Source organism: Amblyomma maculatum, chromosome 1 (assembly GCF_055883805.1).
Source record: "Amblyomma maculatum isolate TAMU_Amacu chromosome 1, ASM5588380v1, whole genome shotgun sequence".
NCBI classification, from domain to species: domain Eukaryota; kingdom Metazoa; phylum Arthropoda; class Arachnida; order Ixodida; family Ixodidae; genus Amblyomma; species Amblyomma maculatum.
Genome location: NC_139344.1, coordinates 208,390,350 through 208,409,150, shown reverse-complemented (window position 1 = coordinate 208,409,150; position 18,801 = coordinate 208,390,350). Strand labels below are relative to the sequence as shown.

The 18,801-nt window shown below is 48.1% G+C and overlaps 1 protein-coding gene and 1 pseudogene across 1 annotated transcript in view; both read left to right on the top strand.

The window, feature by feature from the left end:
- Positions 1 to 18,801, top strand: part of LOC146205467 (uncharacterized) — a 68,204-nt pseudogene that overhangs the window by 31,991 nt on the left and 17,412 nt on the right.
- peb (zinc finger protein pebbled) overlaps positions 15,937 to 18,801 on the top strand; it is a 43,007-nt gene continuing 40,142 nt past the window's right edge. Inside the window, exon 1 of the mRNA XM_084590151.1 lies at positions 15,937 to 16,072. The gene's annotated coding sequence lies outside the window, so the exon portion shown is untranslated. The remainder of the gene's footprint in view (positions 16,073 to 18,801) is intronic.

Sequence of the window (18,801 nt, the reverse complement as noted above, 5' to 3'; positions counted from 1 at the left end):
CTTCGAGAGGGAAGCAGACATAGCGCATGTTTGAGTCGGTCTCCCAGGCATGAGTTGCCACCAGATAGAGCTGGTCCAGACAGTCAGGCGTCCTCATGGGGAAGGCCGTGGAAACGAGGCGAGTCCCGCTGTACTGCCACATCTACCATTGCTGGGTTCATTGTGACAGCGTCTGCGCTTACCGACCGGAAGTCAGAAAAAAGGGGCAACTTAAAGAGGAGCCGGCTGCTCTGGTCAACAGGCGGATTGATGGGGGCATCCGGTACAAAAAAGGTGCTCAGAACGTGCACTAGATGTCACTTCGTGAAACGTCGTGCAGAAAGAAAGTCGATCGCCTAGCGGTCGTTTTCGAAAGTACATCCGTGACACGAGTCGCCGCTGCTCATGCGTCGCTAAGAGAATAGCCGACGTTCCCGGTGGCGACTTTTTTCAGCTCCTGGCGATTTCTTCTACGGTGGCCTGAAGCATAAAGTTGTGGTACCCCTTTGCGCAGAAGCGAAAACGCTGATGACGATGCAGCCATCTGGAAGAAGCTGATGCGTACACACGCCAGGTGCCTCCTACAAACGATTGCTAAATGACCAGCTGCTTTGTGAGCCCCGTTTTATTGTAGGTATGCTGAATCGGCTGAACAATTAATTCAACAGAATATTCGCTGTTTTCGATTTAATTTTCGTTTATCGTGCCTGCTTTGCAAGCTCATTTCATATGTGCGCAGTAACATGCCTCGAGATATGGAACATTCTGGGTCACTCGCCGTTGCATAGTGCCAGCATTTTAGTTTCGATGCCTGGGCGCAGCCATTTTAGTTTGATTGTGGCTCCCCGTATGAGCCAAACTGGGAAAGTCCCCTTGACGCCATCTTGGGCTGTGCTGTGCGTGTTGATGCTGCGATGGGGCAGTGTAAAAGTGCTGTTTTGTGGTGGTCGTGAAAGATATCCGACACCTTGGTGCTATTTTGTGTTTTGTTTGAGCGCGCCAGCAAACCGTATACCATCCGTTTGAAGCATGACGGCAGCTGTTGGAAACAGCAGCGGCCAGGGCGACTGTGAAGGACTGCGTTCCGCTTCCGCAGGCCGAACTCGTCAGAGTTAACTGTGATGATGTATCTGCTGTATCTTTCATAGTACTGTGCACACAAACACACAGCGAATCGTACGGGCAGCTACCGAAAGCGGAATATACATATACTACGAAAGATGCTTTCCAGCCATCGCCGCATTTCATGTCGCGTATTTCCTCTCGACAGTGCATATTGGATGTTGCGCTGCTTTCATTTCGCATTAAAGGCAAGGGAGCGTTCACCGCGGTTACGCCGCTAACCGCTGCTATCGCGTAGCGAGCTTGGCGAATGCATGCGTGTCTGCGGTGGGCCGTCGACCGAGTGCGAAAAGCATACGATCGAGCTGTTCTGCTTCAGCAATGCATACTTTCAAGTTAAACCGTAGTTTAAGAACGTCACATAAAAGAAGTAGAGTCTAAAGTACCATCCGTCGGCGTTTTTATGCAGCCGTGATGTACGTCCGGCGGCGCAGCAACATCGTATCCCCATTCCGTCGTAGCAGCATCATTTGCACGACGTATTGTTGAGCGAAACTTCGAAAAACGTGCGCTCTCAGCTGCACCATGAACGAAGACGACAAATTCACAGCACATACAGCAGGGTTTACGAAAGCGGCGCCGCCCGCAGCCACGGCGGACGACAGCACTCTTGCCGAGCGCTACTCCCTAGCCGTCGCTATAGGCCTATATTATTTCGCATCGAAGGCATATCCGACTGCAGTGTACAGTACGACGGCGCTTTGTAATTGCTGAGCGCTAGAGTAAATGGTCTCTCGCGGAACTACCTTCCTGCCGATCCCATCGTATCAGTAAAAGAAAGATGTAAATTTCGGTGGCGCCTTAGCAGGGGAGCCATGCGTGCAGATGCTGCACGCCGCACCAGCGGCAGCTGACTGTGTTGAGAACATTGTTTGTATTGCAATTATTAACAACATGGTATGGGTCAGAGATCCACAAGAAAGTTTTTTTTTCTTTTTTTCTTTTTTTTTTTTTGCTCTCAGCTTAGTTTAAGTCAAGAACAACAAGTGAAGAGATCCACCGTATCGTTGGCGCGGCCGGCTTGCGGGAGGCCGCGCCCGCACGCACGCACGGCCTGTCCGGCGTGCGTGTTTACTACAGCGGATGAAGTAAAATGGGAATCATATTCGTGAGTCCGTCATCGGTACTAAGTCTGTCTGGCTTACACAAAACGTTCACTGGCGAATTAAATCAGGGTGGACTGGAAAGCGGTGAAACAGAAACATATCACAGCCGCACTCGGACTGTCGTTGCATGCTTCCCGCATACGCTCTCGGCAACCATCTTGCGATTTCTTTGATTGTTTATGCAGTCCACGATCACGCATTGTTGCCTCGATGACATTACCACTAAAACGGGAGCTAATAAAGGTATTTAAGTCTCTCACAACGAGAATATACCGAGTTGCAAGGCCGCTCTGCTATGCATGAAGCGTGCGAATGCACAGCCCACTCGGTACTGGCAACAATGCGCCGGCGCAAGGAATCTGGTTAGAGAGTATTTTCCTCCTTTCTTACTTGCTCTCGGTAAAACGGTCTAAAGGTTGTAGGGCTCGTGGCGCGCCGCGCATTCGAAGGCCGCGCCACTTCCCAATGCTCCCTGCGCGCGTGCCTGTTTCCCTCTCCCCGCTCGCTCGGGGATAACCGGTCCCGCGCGAGGGGGCTATAAAAGAAGGCACGCGCCGCCGTCTCGCCCTCTCTTGGTCTCTGGCTCCTTGGTCCCTGGCTCTTCGTTCCGGCGCTCTCAACGACCCGCAGCCACCCGGACGACGACACCGACTTCGACGATCCCCGATCCCTGTGAGATTAAAGATGTTTATCATACGGCCCACTGTGTGTTTGTCGTGCGCATCCCTCGGGCAGAGGAATCGCCCACAAGGTATATCGCTTTATCGGCTGATCCGAAGACTTTAACGCGATGTCGCTAAGGGTCCCGTGTCACAGAAAATCCGGGTCGTCGTCGTTGGCCGTGAACGATAAATCCCGATGAAACATTAAAATTCAAGAGCAGGTTTAAATACTCAACTTAACGTTAAATTTCTGAAGGAAGTTCCATAACCAAAGGAAAGTAATTGAGCGGAAATGAAAACTAGGTCAACTTTGAGGGGGGTGGAAGTTGAACCCAGAACTTTCAGACACGCTGTTCATATAGTATGTTATGAAGCTGAATAAAGATAGACCTATACTGATTGCGCGATGCTAACAGGGCCCGACAAAGCAATCGGGTTCTTGTGTTTAAGGCATCTCCCACGGGATTAGCCGTGACGATGGACTAGATTGCGGCCAAAGTTTCATACCGTGTGAAAGACGTAAATAAAAATGTTTTCAATCAAATCGTAAATGGGCGAAACGCAATAAAGCGAGTGCGTGCGACCTTCGATAAATTCTATTCTTCGTAAGCTTAGGCGGTAAGGTTAAAGACCAAAAATAATTAGAAATACGGCTCTCAGCAAGCACTGCTTATAGGCCATAAAATGTATGCACCATGCGCTTGACGCACCGTCTCTCATTCATTAAATCTCGTACTTGACTGTTATCATATCCGTATTTACTTTGTACTCTAAGCCTATGAAATAGCTTGAAAAATTAAGCGTCATTAATGTATGCTGCGCTGCACTAAATAAGTGAACCATTACAGGTTTACGCAGTAACCAACATATTTTGGTTTCCTGTACCTAAACGTGAATGGATGCGATCGTCAGAAAATTCACGATGACACGCCAATATTGTTTCAAGTGCTTTCATATCGAAACATTAGAGATGGATAACAAGCGGCTCGTGAACGTGAAAAGAACTGAAGTATACCAGGGGTCCCAGCTAAATTTAGCAAGCGTTTTAAAGAAGACGGTTTGCTCTAGCTAGTTAAGCAAACTGAGGGCTTTGAGAGTCGCGTGGCCTAGTCTGAAGTATATGTTTCGTTTTCCAAATGTGGTGAAGCCTAATTCCACGTGACAGAGTGCCACTTCAGCGCCCCAAAACGTGTCTCAGAGGATAAAACCCCCTTTTCTCTGGAGTACTCTCACTGATAAACTTTCTGCGTGAATTTTGGTGAAAGATATTAATGAGCAGCTCGTCACGTTATAACTTTTTCGAAGGCCCATAAATAAAGCTACGTAAAACGTAGCTTGATGGAAACATATCGCAGCAAGCCGCTATTCAAGACGATCTGAAGCTTTGTATTGGCACTTCGAACCTCAATACTGCTTGATGAACTTTGACGTCGAACGAAAAGAAAAAATTATGGCCGACTTGCATAGTTAATCAGATGCGAAGTAGATGCGTAGCACTGCTTAGGCGTGGAGGTAAGCACAAGCTCATTCACGACGCCGCTCGGAGCCGAGGTCCAGGGAGCACCGCGCGTGCATGTCTGCTGCCCGTGAAGGCTGAGGAGTGACTGATGCGAGGGGAGAGATGCCGAAGTTGAGGACGCGCGATCGATACAGGACTGCTCACTCTGGAGTAACACGCTTGTGCAACGCTGCCCAGTGACGGCCGCCACGTCTGCAACTGACGCCCCCCCCCCCCCCCCACCCTCTCTCACTGGGTGTATCTATGCGGCCGCTCCGCCCCCTCACTGTTAAAGGTATACTGAACAAATATCCAAGAATATTGAGAAAGCACCACAATTGCATTGTTAAGACTCGATTACACTAATACAGACACATAATTCGGGTTAGGTTTGAGCGGATGGCTGTATTTTTGACGTTTTCTGAGCGACCGCCGGGTCAGAGGCAGCGCGCTCCCGACTGTGAGCCGGCGGGTGTGACGTCACAACTACCCTATGCAACGTCATCGCCCCGCGATCCCGCCGCCGCCGCCCCCGCACCTGAAGTTAGTTGACCGGCTACATTCAGTGTCGGTTCCCCCGCGTCGCGCCGTGCACAATGCTGCGAAGTGTGGAATGCTGCACACGAGGGAGGTCGCTGGGAGAGAACGATCAGCAAAAAAAAAAGAAAAAGACGTCCGTCCCTGCGCTTTGTGAGTGCCACGGGGGAAAGGAAAAATGAAAGGTGCGACCTGCCGCGGGTCTATTCACACTTGCGACTAGATGAGGTCGCGCGTCTACCAGTCGCGCGACCAGAGGAGAGGAGCTCGCCACTACCGATGTTCACACTTGCGACTGTCGCCTTCTCGTTCGTCAGGCACAGTTGGGGCGAACGTCGGTAGCGGCCGCTTGCCAGACACTTCAACTTTTTCAGGCGAGCCCGTGCGCATGCCGCGCTCTCGTGTTTCCAGGAGAACGCCAACGACGAATAGACTGTGTCAATCACCGTGGTGTCAATATAAAATGTTGCGCCTGCGTCAAAAACCCATTTCTCAAAAGTTCATGGTACCTACCGGATAGTCCGAATATCTTTCCAATCTCCTCCAAGGCCATATCCTTCTCCCTACCTTTGAATTCCGGGTTCAGTTTGTTGAAAAGGTAGGGGTATTCTTTCATTGCATTGAGAAGGTGTCCGATCGTGTACTCTGGGACCTCGCTGATTGGTGAAATGGTTTGCGACTAGTAGTCGCGCGACTCGGAATATAACCAGCCCTTATACATAGCATTCATTGATTACGAAAAAGCATTTGACTCAGTTGAAACCTCGGCGGTGATGCAGGCATTGCGAAATCAGGGGGTAGACGAGCCATACGTGAAAGTGCTGGAAGATATATATAGCGGCTGCACAGCAACAATAGTTCTGCACAAAGAAAGTAACAAAATTCCCATAAAGAGAGGTGTTAGGCAAGGAGACACAATCTCCCCAGTACTATTCACAGCTTGTTTAGAGGAAGTATTCAGAGACTTGGAATGGGAGCAGTTAGGGATAAGGGTAGATGGAGAATACCTCAGTAATCTGCGATTTGCTGATGACTCTTGCTAAGCAACTCGGGGGATGAACTGCAAATAATGATTGATGACCTAGACAGGAAAAGTAGAAAGGTAGGCTTGAAAATCAATATGCAGAAGACTAAGGTAATGTTCAACAGCCTCGGGAAGGAACAGCAGTTTACATTAGGTAGCGAAATACTGGAAGTAGTAGACGAATATGTCTACTTAGGACAGGTAGTAACCGCACACCCGGACCACGAAAAGGAAATAACAAGAATACGATTGGGATGGAGCGCATTTGGCAAGCACTCGCAGATTATGACTAGCAGCTTACCGGTATCGCTCAAGAGGAAAGTATACAACAGTTGCATCTTGCCTGTACTCACCTATGGGGCTGAAACGTGGAGGCTAACCAAGAGAGTTCTACTTAAGTTGAGGACAACCCAGAGGGCTATGGAACGAAAAATGGTAGGGGTAACATTAAGAGATAGGAAGCGTGCAGAGTGGGTCAGAGAAATAACTCAAGTTACCGACATTCTAGTAGAAATTAAGAAGAAGAAATGGACATGGGCAGGACATGTAGTGCGAAGAGAGGATAACCGATGGTCGCTGAGGGTAACAAACTGGATTCCAAGGGAAGGAAAGCGTAGCAGGGGGCGGCAGAAAGTTAGGTGGGCGGATGAGATTAAGAAGTTCGCAGGGGTCAAGTGGATGCAGCTAGCACAGAACCGGGTTAAGTGGAGAAATATGGGAGAGGCCTTCGCCCTGCAGTGGGTATAATCAGGCTGATGATGATGACGATGATGAGTCGCGCGACTGAAAATTCGAGCAGTGCCCGATCGGCCCGCGGCAGTCGCTTTTCGACCGATGCGACCATTTGCGACTGTCGCTTTTCGACCAAAACGGTCGCGCGACCGCTGCTAGTCGCAAGTGTGAACGGGCCTTAAGTCGCGTGATGCTGCCGTCGCCACTTCCCCTTCCTCCTCTTCAAGTTCAAGCAAAGACGGATGGACAGAGAGAGAGAGATAGAAAGAGCGACTTGTCCTGCAGTTGTGCGGCCGCTCCGCCATCTCAATGCTGAGCCGCGCGACGCGCGCGTCGCCACCTTCTTTCTCCACTTCAAGTTCACAAAAAGAGAGAGAGAGGCTTCGGACTAACATCGGCGAAGTCCGTGATTGCGGCTAGTAGTGCTACGCACTAAAAATACTACAGACTAGCCCAGCCTATTCTCAAGCCCTCACTTGGTCTCACCGACCTTGGGCATCCTTGTGCGTGTTTTTTTTAAACTTGATGCGTTACATTTAGCTATATAAAAGTGCTCCGTGAAAGGATCGTGTATTGCGGGGTTTCGTTGTTAAATAGCTTGCGCCCTTGCTATCATATGTTTAAAGCTGTGAGTTCTTAATTGGCAGATCAACGTGGTCCTACAGGTCGGCACATTTTAGCATAGGTGCTTTTTTTTTTAAATACCTACAAAATTCAGACACTCGTCTTTGTAATTTTCAAAAAGATTATAAACGATAAACGATTACTCGAATGGCTTATCCAAAATAAAAGTTTTTTTTTTTTGTGCTATCAGGGCAGCTGATTACTAGCCGGTGATGGTCCAGAAGCTATGGTCCAGAACTAGTTCAGCAGCTACTGGTCCCAGCACCTACAGATCAAAATGGGCCAATTAATCATTTAACCAAGACCATTGCAGAATTTAATTAAGAAATTCTTACGTAAGTGGGGATGTGAGAGTCTTTCTGATAAGAACATCGAATTTTATTGTTTTATTTGGGCATGTGGTATAGGAAAGACGACAGGTCAAGCGGCTGGTAATGAGAACGTCTGTGATAGCAGAGGAGGACTCAGGTCATAGTTTATCTCCAACAGATCGTGGATGCGTGCGGCCAAGTACTTCGCGGATAAGGCCAGCAATTTGTTTTGTTCGCTTATTTAAGACTTGCAGGTGAATGTTGTATCCCGTGATGTAATATTGATTGATTTCATGAGGTATTGATTGTATAAAAAACATAAAATGTTGTTTGTACATGGAGGCCAACCTCGATAAAATGACTGACCAGGGGACCATCCGGAGCTGTATCCGTGAGTCCTGGAAAAGTTGTCTGTCATGAGCAATTGCGATTTTAGATGGGAGCACTTGAAGGCCGTGTATCGATCAGGTGTGAGATATGATATCGATGAGAGCAGCGGAGTGGTCGCGACGGCGGCGCTTCGTTCGATATGACGCCGCGGTGCCTCACCCGCTTGCAAAGGAGACACAGAATTATATACATTGCGGTATGCTTCTACGCTGGGAGCAGCAACGAAGCTCGGACTTTTGTAGCAGACTGTAACTAACCTTTCTCCGCCGGGTACTCCAATTAACGGTCCCCATCTCCTCTGTTCTTGTTCTTTTCTTTTTGCGTGCACTCGTGACGGGGTAGAAGGAGGTCTCGACCAATCGATACCACTGGTCCAACTTACTGAGATGAAACCGACCGTGCATGTAACTTGGCGGCGCTGGTTCCGTGGCGGTACCGTGGCGTGGCGCTCAGTAGTTTAAAAAAAACTATTAATGTGTGCTTGATCGTTGCGTTCCATTTTAATTGGTTTCCCTCCACTGTCTCAACATTTCACAAAATGAACAATGTATTCGCTTATTTTAAGGTGTGTGTGTGTGTGTGTGTGTGTGTGTGTGTGTGTGTGTGTGTGTGTGTGCGTGCGTGTGTGCGTGCGTGTGTGTGTGTGTGTGTGTGTGTGTGTGTGTGTGTGTGTGTGTGTGTGTGTGTGTGTGTGTGTGTGTGTGTGTGTGTGTGTGTGTGTGTGTGTGTGTGTGTGTGTGTGTGTGTGTGTGTGTGTGTGTGTGTGTGTGTGTGTGTGTGTGTGTGTGTGTGTGTGTGTGTGTGTGTGTGTGTGTGTGTGTGTGTGTGTGTGTGTGTGTGTGTGTGTGTGTAGCCTTGTTTGCCAAATAACTGGCCATCGCGTTTTATGCCACGGTGCGTGCTGATGTATTGTAACCCTCCAAAATTTTACAGTATTCACTGGTGCAGATTACACTACCTCTTACTTTGAGAAAATGGGAGTATTCGTGATACGGATCAAAAGATAAGCCCACAATAAAGTCTTTTTACCGCCTATTTAAAGAACGACATAAGATGGCCCATACCATGCATATATGCCACTTGTGTTTACTCATGCAGACTGCCAGTTGCGTGAGTTTAAAAAATACGCTTTTGCAGGGCCAAGAAAGTTTTCATATATATCACAACGATTACTCAAGATGTTTAAATACATGTTGTTTTGACAACGCTTAGGGGAAGTTACGTTTACGTATACGCGGCACAAAGATTTAGCATTGGTATGAATTCAGGCGTGCGCATTTCAAATGATGATTTCCTTTCTGCCTGTGCATCGTTATTTTTGTCATCATTAGAAAGTGTCTTTGATATGTTATGCCCACACATTTTTGTGCTGTGTATTAGGTTGTGGCTGGGTATTGTGGCTGGGTATGCATCCTACTTACTGCGTTATTTTTGTCATCATTAGAAAGTGTCTTTGATACGTTATGCCCACACATTTTTGTGCTGTGTATTAGGCTGTGGCTGGGTATTGTGGCTGGGTATGCATCCTACTTCCTGCGTTATTTTTGTCATCATTAGAAAGTGTCTTTGATATGTTAAGTCCACACATTTTCGTGCTGTTTATTAGGTTGTGGCTGGGTATTTTGTACCGCGTGGCACGCTGCTGTTTGTAGGGGACGAAGTCCAGTCAAGCTGCGAAAAGCGGCGTTTTACCTCGTCTCCACTATGTTCAATGGAAATAAATATTTTATCTATATTTATCTATTTATGATTAGGTGGACATCCCCCAGCCTTGTGGTCATGGAAAAGAACAGAAGCTGTAGTCGAACAAGGTCAGGCAACTGCACCAAGCGCTTCAAGCATCGGAAACTGTGGCCACGGAACGAAGGATTTAATGTCACGACTGCCGGCTGTACATCCCATATAAATCACAGGTTTGGTGCAATCGAAGGCTTTGGTGAGACTATGGACAAAAATGTTGCCGAGAGGTTTGAAGCTTCGGTTAGAGAAGGAGCTAAATCAGTATCCGATGTAAAAAAGTGTTTTCATGATTATGTTCACGATGTGCTGTTTCCTGGGAAAGAAAAGCCAAGTGGCAGCTGCAGGGCATTTCAGCACGTTCTTAAAAAAGACCCTTTCAGCACTATCGATCAAGACAACGCTCGTAACTTGATCAAAAAGCTACAAAGTGAGCAACCTCAAAGTTCTGTACTTTATCGCCCCTATGCAGCAAGCAAAAATGCAAACAGCAGCAACACAGATGACATGGAAGAGAGTGTTGCCAGTGAGTGCGAGGAGACATTGCTATTTTGTTTCCAGACTAAGTTCATGAGGGATATGCTTAAAAAGCACGGAACCGCGCTGCTCTTTGCTTGGATGCAACACACAAGACAGTGACTATACGCTCTACCGCTCTTTCTTCTTGCCGTCAAAACACCCTAAGGTTACACAACTGCAGGCGTTTTTATCGTGCAATTCGAGTCAATTTCATGCATATCTGAGGCTCTGAGCGTGTTCAAAAAGTGGTGCGATAACCTTGCTCCGCAGTACTCGATGGTAGATTATAGTCGAGTAGACATGGGTGCCATCCGCCAAGCATTCCCAAGTAGCAAAATATCTATCTGCGATTTCCACAGGCTCCAAGCATGACAGAGGTGGCTCCGTAGAAAAGAAAATGTTATATCACATCCTGACGATGCCCTTACCCTTATGAAAAACGTGGCTAACGCTTCCAATCATGTTGCGTTTGAGAAGGCACTGGAGGCCCTTATGCGTTCAGAATATTGGTCGAGCGAAAGATTTTGAACTTACTTCGAAACAATGTGGATATCTGTGAATGAGCTCTGGGTATTGCTCTACCGCCTTTGATGTTGTGCTCACAACAAACAATGGCATAGAAGCTCAGAATAGGGTGCTTAAGGGGCACTACATCGAGTGCAAGTGGGAAGCTGTCACTTACGCCCTTATAACAGCGCTTATTTAGTCTTACTTGACTGACAATGAAACAAAATTTCACGAATCTCAAATGAGGCAGTCATCATTGTACAGACAGTACGGTGAAAATGTCCCGGTTATCTTCATGGCCGACCACACAACTTTATTAAACACATGTTGAGGAGGCTTGTGAATGCCGAAGAGTATACAGCCGTGCTGACATAAATGAGCTATCTGTCGAAGGCAGATTTTCCGTTCGCTCCGAGAAGGCTGATGACACAATGCACACAGTTGATTTCAACAAACCATCGTGCTCTTGTCTTGATTTTTTGGGACACAAATACCCTTGCAAGCATTTCTACGCAGTCTTCAAGTTTGTTCAAGGGTGGTCTTTCTTTTCACTGCCTAAAAACTGCTTGGACGGGCCATACATATCTCAACACAATAGTACGCTATCCACACTGCTGAGATGAACACTGTAGAACCTCCCGAGGAACCAATGTTTATACCGGTGCCTTCTACAATTTCAGTGGCTGCAGCACTTCAAAATGATATTGTAGAAGAGTTGCAGAAATGTAATTCTCTCATTTTTCATTGTAATCGAGTCGAAACGCTGCCGGAAATGAAAGATTTAGTTCAAAATACCTTCCAGAAGATAGTGGCAGATGTGCCCGAAAGTTCTGGGCTTCCCATAAGGGGCTCACCAACGAAAGGGTGCTCTTCACTGAAACCCTTACCAAAGCGAAGGCGCCCCCAGCCTAATTAACTATGATTATGTTTGAAAACCAATCAGTATTACCATTTTGTTTATTTTATTTATAGCTATCGAACTTTTCATTTCTGTGCTGTTGCATGCCTTTCCGACTTTTGAAAAATTTCCAGTGAATAAATAAGTTCAGTTTTTCATCTCTTGTAAAATTCACGCTGTATGGATTAAAGCCAATTTGCAGATGTGTGTTTGCTGTCTTGTGTGCATTGCTAGATTATTTTTGCTCTTTGAGTATGCACTTTTTGCAACCACGTTTTTGAAAAGTTGAGTTTTTTGTCTCCATGCCCCACATATTAAAAGATTTTGAATTTAAAATATAGGTTTGATTTGTGGGGTTTAACGCCCCAAAGCAACTCTGGTTATGAGAGACGCCGTAGTGGAGGACTCCGGAAATTTCGACCACCTGGGGTTCTTTAACGTGCACTAACATCGCACAGCACATGGGCGCCTTGCTTTTCGCCTCCATAGAAAAGCTGCCGCCGAGGCCGGGATTCGATTCCGCGCCCTTGGGAACAGTAGTCGAGCGCCGTAACCACTGCGCCACCCCGGCGGGGTCAATTTCAAATATACAAAAAAAAAAAAATTGTTTCTCTGAATTCACCTTTTTGCATGTTTCAAAATACAGTTCCTAACAAGACATTCTGAACAGTGCTTCGCCCTCCAAGGTGCCATGCACACATATCCGCACTTGCGTGTTTCTATCACAATCGCGGAGAGAGCTATAATTACTGGAAAATAGATTGATGGATGAAACAAGGGTGTACAAGGAACAAGAATCTTTAAAATTGCACTTGGGATATATCCTCTGCTGATAATCCGGTCAGTAAAACGGCTATTATGCCTACTTCATAAACAAATCGCACTCCGCGTATCTCTACGTAAATGCTTGCTAAAAATTACAACAAAGCTGGTCCTAAGCCACTACGCATGATTATTTCTAGATCTGCCTTGATGAAGTCGAAATGTAACGAAGTTCCTCGTCCTTGTACTCTGTCAAAACTAGCGCAAAAAAGAGAGAGAGAGAGAGAGAGAGAGAGAGAGAGAGAGAGAGAGAGAGAGAGAGAGAGAGAGAGAGAGAGAGAGAGAGAGAGAGAGAGAGAGAGAGAGAGAGAGAGAGAGAGAGAACCGAATAAAAAGCAGAAAGGCAGCTTGGCAGCACGCAGCCTAAAGCAGACGACACTCGCACTCCGCTCTCCGCTGGCGCGGCTGCCGCCGAACGATCAGCCGCTCGAGACGCGCTCGTCCAAGCGACGTAACGGCACGTGACAGCAGTGAGGGACCGCCCCCCGGTTAAAGTGAGCTAGAATGGGGTAGTGGGCTCACTGGGGCTGCTTCCCTGACGCAGTCTGTGTCACATGCACTAGGTGGCGCCACCGCAGACTTCAATGTAGCGCTCTGCTGGTTGAGGGGTTGCGTTCGTGCGACCGGGGCCTTCTCGCTTTAGAAAAACGCACCGTCTTCGTCCACACTTTCTAGATTTGCATGTGGCAGCTATGCAGAGGTTGGATATATTATCAAGTTGTGCTACTACTGGTGCTATAAGATGAACTAAGAGGTTTCTAACTGCAAACGCGTGTCCGATTTCTCTCCGGAGTCCTTGGCGAAAAGTGAATTAAGGCGCTTGTATGAAAATGACTGCGGCGCTCGATTGCCCAATTTTCTGAGGTTTGCGATTCACGGCCGCGATGATAGAGTACAGAGACACGTAGGTTTACGTGTGTAACGTGTAAAGCTGTATCCGTATTCTTAATAGGCCGCAGCTGTCAGCACCTTTTTGTCGCGCCTGCCTTCTGGATCGTGAATTTTAATTTACTGTCGACGCTGTTTATGGAAGAAAGGTGCATAAAAATTGCCACAAGTCATTATTGAACGCATCTTAAAAGCTTGCAGTTGAGCATCCCCCGTCCATTATCAGCAGTCTAATCTGAAAATTTTCAGATAACTGCACAATTGCGAATTAGCTATATTCGTGTAGACAGTGTTCTGATCGATAGGGAAGGACCTGACAGGAGCTCTAGGAGTGTGAAAACAAGCATTTAGTAGGCATCTCGGGCTGATGAACGGCGGCTCCACTGCTAGCTTCCTTGACAAAAAGTACACCCGTGTTAATCATAACTGATGAGAGAGGCGAGGCGCGTATATGTTGTAAGCATCCGATTTCTCGCGGGAGCGTGTCTTTTACTACTCCGAGTGCATCAATTAATTTGCTGCCCGAATGCAGTTTATGGCACGAAAAAAAAAAAAAAAAACTCCGTGAACATATATTTTCGAGAACCACTGCATGTATACGGCGCAAATTTAAGAAGACAACACAGGAAAGAAAAGGACAGCACATGCTCACATGGCGTTCTTTTATTTCTTGTGTTGTCGTCTTTGCGCCGTGTACAGTGGTTTTCAAGTCATGAATGATCGCCCCACAGGCCGTCATTTTTCGAGCTTGCTCAAGAAGCAAAAGCTGAACTTACAATAGCTGATTTCCCATTGTCGCGGAAGTTTGCGCCGAGTAAGCGGTTAGCAGGCTTGTACAAGCTTCGCAATTCAATTTCATTAGACTCTATTTAGCAACATATACCCAGTAGTGTGAAATATTAGCCTATATAATCACGCGCTTCGGCTATAATATATGCTGGCTGTGGTCAACAGATATACCAGCGTATTCTTGACGCTTAGTAATGCGTTGAATAAAGTTGTTTCCTAACTACTGGTCCTCCTTTTTGTTCACATTCGTGTCTAGCTTTGTGCTTCCTTGATGCAGCATGTCGACAATCCGGCTAGCTGGCCCTGCTTGCCCTTCCCCTGGCTTATTGTTTTCACAAGGCCATAGAATGAAATACAACTGAAAAATTAGGCTGGTGTACGTGTCATTGATGTGATCAGGTCATCGTGTATTTATATCCTTTAGGGAGTATTTATATTCGCCCCCATTATTTTCCAAGAGCCACATATCTTTCGATTCGTGGCGCCTTTCCCGTAAACATGTCCGGCAGCCTAGCACAATGGTTTTGTCATCGGGGTGGCTTCTTCGTATCAGAAGTCACATCGCCCACCGCAAAACAAAACCTTCGCAATGGCAAGAATACAGCAGCGAAGGGGAAGGCAGGCAAAGGCAAACGGCGCGCAGCGCGCGGTGCCGCGCGCTGCTACATTGAAGGCGGCGGTGGCGGCCCCTTGCGGAGGCGCGCAGAACTAGAATCTGACATAGGCGGCGTCATCGCAATGTATGGCGCCGGCTGAGGAGTGAGCCCACTACCCAATTCTAGCTCACTTTACCCCGGTGTAGGATGCTTTGAAACTTGTGTCTTTGTGTCAACCCCTCAAAACGATCCACCGCGCTCATTTTTTGCCGCTAGCGCCATCTATGAGGATATGAGAGAGTTATTCTATGGCTCAGTGGGATTATAACTATGAAGATGGCGCTACTACTGCAGGTTTGCCACTTGAAGCCAGCGGTTTTCGCTTGTCCGAGCGCCTGGCAGCGGTAACTCCGCTGCTATTGCTATTGTATCTGTGCATTGATTTGCGCGAATAAAATCTGTCTTGTGAGCGATTAACTTCCACTTTTCGTACCTACAGCAAGACCGTCTCTATACCACTGAGGTGAATCTCATAGAAGTGGTTATGCGCGTTGATAGTAGCATAGATTCACATATATTCCATTGCCTGCACTTAGAAAATACGTACTGAAATTTAAAAATTATAAAAGGGGGTGAAAAAGAAAAGGAGTTGGGTAGCATGCTATTCAGAGCACGGACATGATAATTATAGTTATCTCTTTTGCCTGAAGTGCAAGCTCGCAGCTCGCAGTCATATAGAGCACGAATGGAACTCATGCGCGGCCTAGTTATTCCACTGCGTGAATAGAGTAAAAATGTTCCCAAATATGTGTGCCAGTCAAAGATTCCTTAACCGTCCGGCAAGAATGAAAGTGCACTTACTCATCCTGGCGTTACCTATTTGGGTATGCTTTATTAATATTTATAAAGAATGAAAAAAAAAAAAATCAGTTCTGTTAGTGTAAATAACGAAGTAACGCTTCTTCTTGTTAACTTCGACAGTATTAATATTGAAGCGCTAATGAAGTGAAGTTAGCCGCAGCACAAGTACGCGCTTCTCCATCGCTCTTCTTCTCCACTTGCTCCGCGTTGTCTTCCTCCTTCCTCTATGGCGCCACCTGTTTCGGCGCCGTGCGCATGCGCGCCCGTTCCGTCAACTTCCTGTGTGCACGCATCATGTCTCACCCGCATCCCTGAATCCCCCCCCCCCCCCCCCCTACCACCACCAAGGTAGGTGGTTGTGTTAGGATTCCCCTTGTTTTTCGCCGCAGTGTGCCTTAAACGTTGCGATCGGATGCCGAGTAACGACCACCGAACGTCAACGACCAAAGTCAGCGACGAGTAAGCACTCGGTAAGCCTTTTCGTTTCCTCTCGCAACGAAGTTGCCGCTCCGAACTTTTGTTGAAGAAAATCCTCCCTCGCTCTCCGTGATGGCGGCTGCGCCGAGATCGCTCCCCTTTATGTGCGGTTCTGTGTCGAATTCGGCCCTTTTGCTGTGTGGCAGCGTTACTGCTACTTAGAATTGGCTGTTAACAGTGACCTGGCGTAGCTTGTTATTTGTGTCGGTCGAGTTGAGCTTGCCGATGCCTGAGAGCAGCTTCTCCCCGCTGCGGAGGGTGCCCGAGAGGCGTCATGCATGCAGGCCACCTCTGGCTGTATGCATCCTCTCGGTTGTCGCATCACTCTGTGTTCTTTGGCCCGCGCATATTTCAGCACAACTACAGCTGTGTATTCAGGGTTGTTGAGGTGACTGGAGGGCAGGCCTTGACGTTTACGCCCGCGATCCGCGATCACTGGAGGAAACAAAAGCCAGGAAACCTGGCCGCCTGCGCCGTCCGCTGCGAATCAACAAGTGGTAGCCGATCTCGCACGGCTGCCGGGCGCTTCGTTGCCGTGGGTTAAGCAACACGGCGCTCGACCGTTTACAAGTCCTGCATGACGTCGCTCGCATAAACGCCGGCGAAGTGAAAACGCGTCGTAGCCTCGATCGGCTCGAGAGAAGAAAAAAATAAAAAAGGAGGGGGTGACATCGCTCGACGAGCGCTACGGAGAGCCTCGTCTATATCTCTGGAACCCAGCATTCGCGTTGATTGTTGGAGTCACTCCATTGTCTTTCTCTTTATCTAGCGCCAGGGGCAGCCGTGCTGCTCGCCGAGGCGTGTGCGCGGCTGCAGCATCTTGCCACTGGTGCTAGGTTTTGGATGCACTACACGCTCCAAGCACTGCAGGCATACCTTCTGCTAGAAGCGCTTTCCTAGTCACCCCGCTCTTCGGACAGGCATCGCGTTACATTATTGGCATGAAGCGGAAGAGAAAGCGCAAGAATTGAAAGAGAAGCCAGCAGCGAATGACTGGGATTTGCATGTCTGCGTCATCTCTTCCGCGCAAACGGCTAAGGTAACGAAGAGCGTGATGAGTAATTTGAATGCGAGGCAGCTTGGCAGTGTTCACATTACATCATCACCTGAAGAAGCGTAGCCGCATTTTGCACAGAGATTTCGTTTCTCTTGAGCAGTTCGCTGGGGGAAAAAATGTTTAGAAATGAAAGTGGGTTTCACTATTTTTCTGACAAGATTTGTTAACAAGGAACCTGTTTGTGATGAGGTGTAGCTCGCTAGAAGTTGTGGACACTGATTGAATTTTTGTAGCCATATGCTTGTAATCACCAGTCTTCTGGTCACTGTTAGCGATTACACTCGTATTCACTTAACGTAAAAAAAGACAGCTGTCCGCATGGAGCGTTTGTAAACTGGTTGACATTGCTTTAATCCGTCAGTCGTCCCTGCAGACAAGACGATTTTGTTTCGATCTTTCACGCGCCGAAAACAGTTTTGGTGTTCGCTTTTTCTTTTGTGTTTCCATGCATGTCGTTATTTCCTCCTCTGAGCGCTTGTTAAAGCGTGCGTGCGTGATGATAGTCGATGACCCAACGGAAAGAGAAAAGCTGCCTTTCTCCGGCCGCCTGGGTTTTCTAGAGTGGGTCAACGCGCGTCGCGCTCGCCCGCTGAATCCTCCCTGTGACTGTGTCTCCACCACGCGGCCTCAGGTGTAGGCTCGGTCGCGCAGGGAGACCCGTAGCATAGGTGACCGCATCACGGGTGGTCCAAGGAGCGTCAGATATGCCGGCGCGTGACGTCAGAGCCTCAAAGGGAGCGGGTGTAGCCGAGCAAGTGCGCGGGGTCAGAACCCCTGCTGGCGGTTTAGCGGTGAAATGCAGGCGCACGCGCGCTTGCACGTAGACGTGCGCGCTTGCTCCATCGGTTCGCGCTCCGTGCTCCTGCCGCGCGGACAGGAAAGCTCTTGCGTTTCTGTGCGAGTCCGCGGTTTAGCCTGCCTGTTGGCGTTCGCCGATCGGTGCAGAACTTGAACACCAGACGCCGGAACATTGGAGCAGACGTCGACAGCGCCTGCCGCCGCAGAAACGGTCGTGCGAAACTGGCCGCTTATTCCTCGACTCGCAGCCTGAGCGACGTCTGCCAGCTGCGTGATGTCAGCGCTCCTTATTTGCGAGTGCCTTCGGTTTTTTAGCTCCTTATGGCACGTATCGAAATATTCGCCTGCAAGGCACGCGTGCTTCCACATCCACATATATGCCTAGTTGCGCGCGTATGTTTTTCTTCATTTTGCTTGTAATTTTTTTTTCGTCGAATTTTTCACTCGCGCGGGTTCGATTCAGAAAACAATGTCGCCCCCCCCCCCCCCCCCCCCGATTTTTTTCTTTCTTTCGTGGTAGTCTTGTAGAACGTGTTTGGTAGCGGCCATTAGCTCCTTGTAATACGCTGAACAGGATTTCGACGTGAGCGAACTGCACGCGATCAGTTGACAAGTTTCGTTCCGTTTCTTTCTTTTTTCGAAAGTTCTCTGTGAGCACTTCGCGGTGCCCATTGACGATGGCACGGACGTACACAGTGTGCAGGGCATTAGTCGCTGACTGCCAACGTTGCCGTCTCGTGTTCAGTTCTGGCGATCGGGATAATGATGACATTGGATGGGCTGGTGAAAGTTAACGTTTTGTCGACGAATGCAATTCCATGCCACTACAGATACAACGAAACAGAGCTCTGTATATATTAGAGCGAT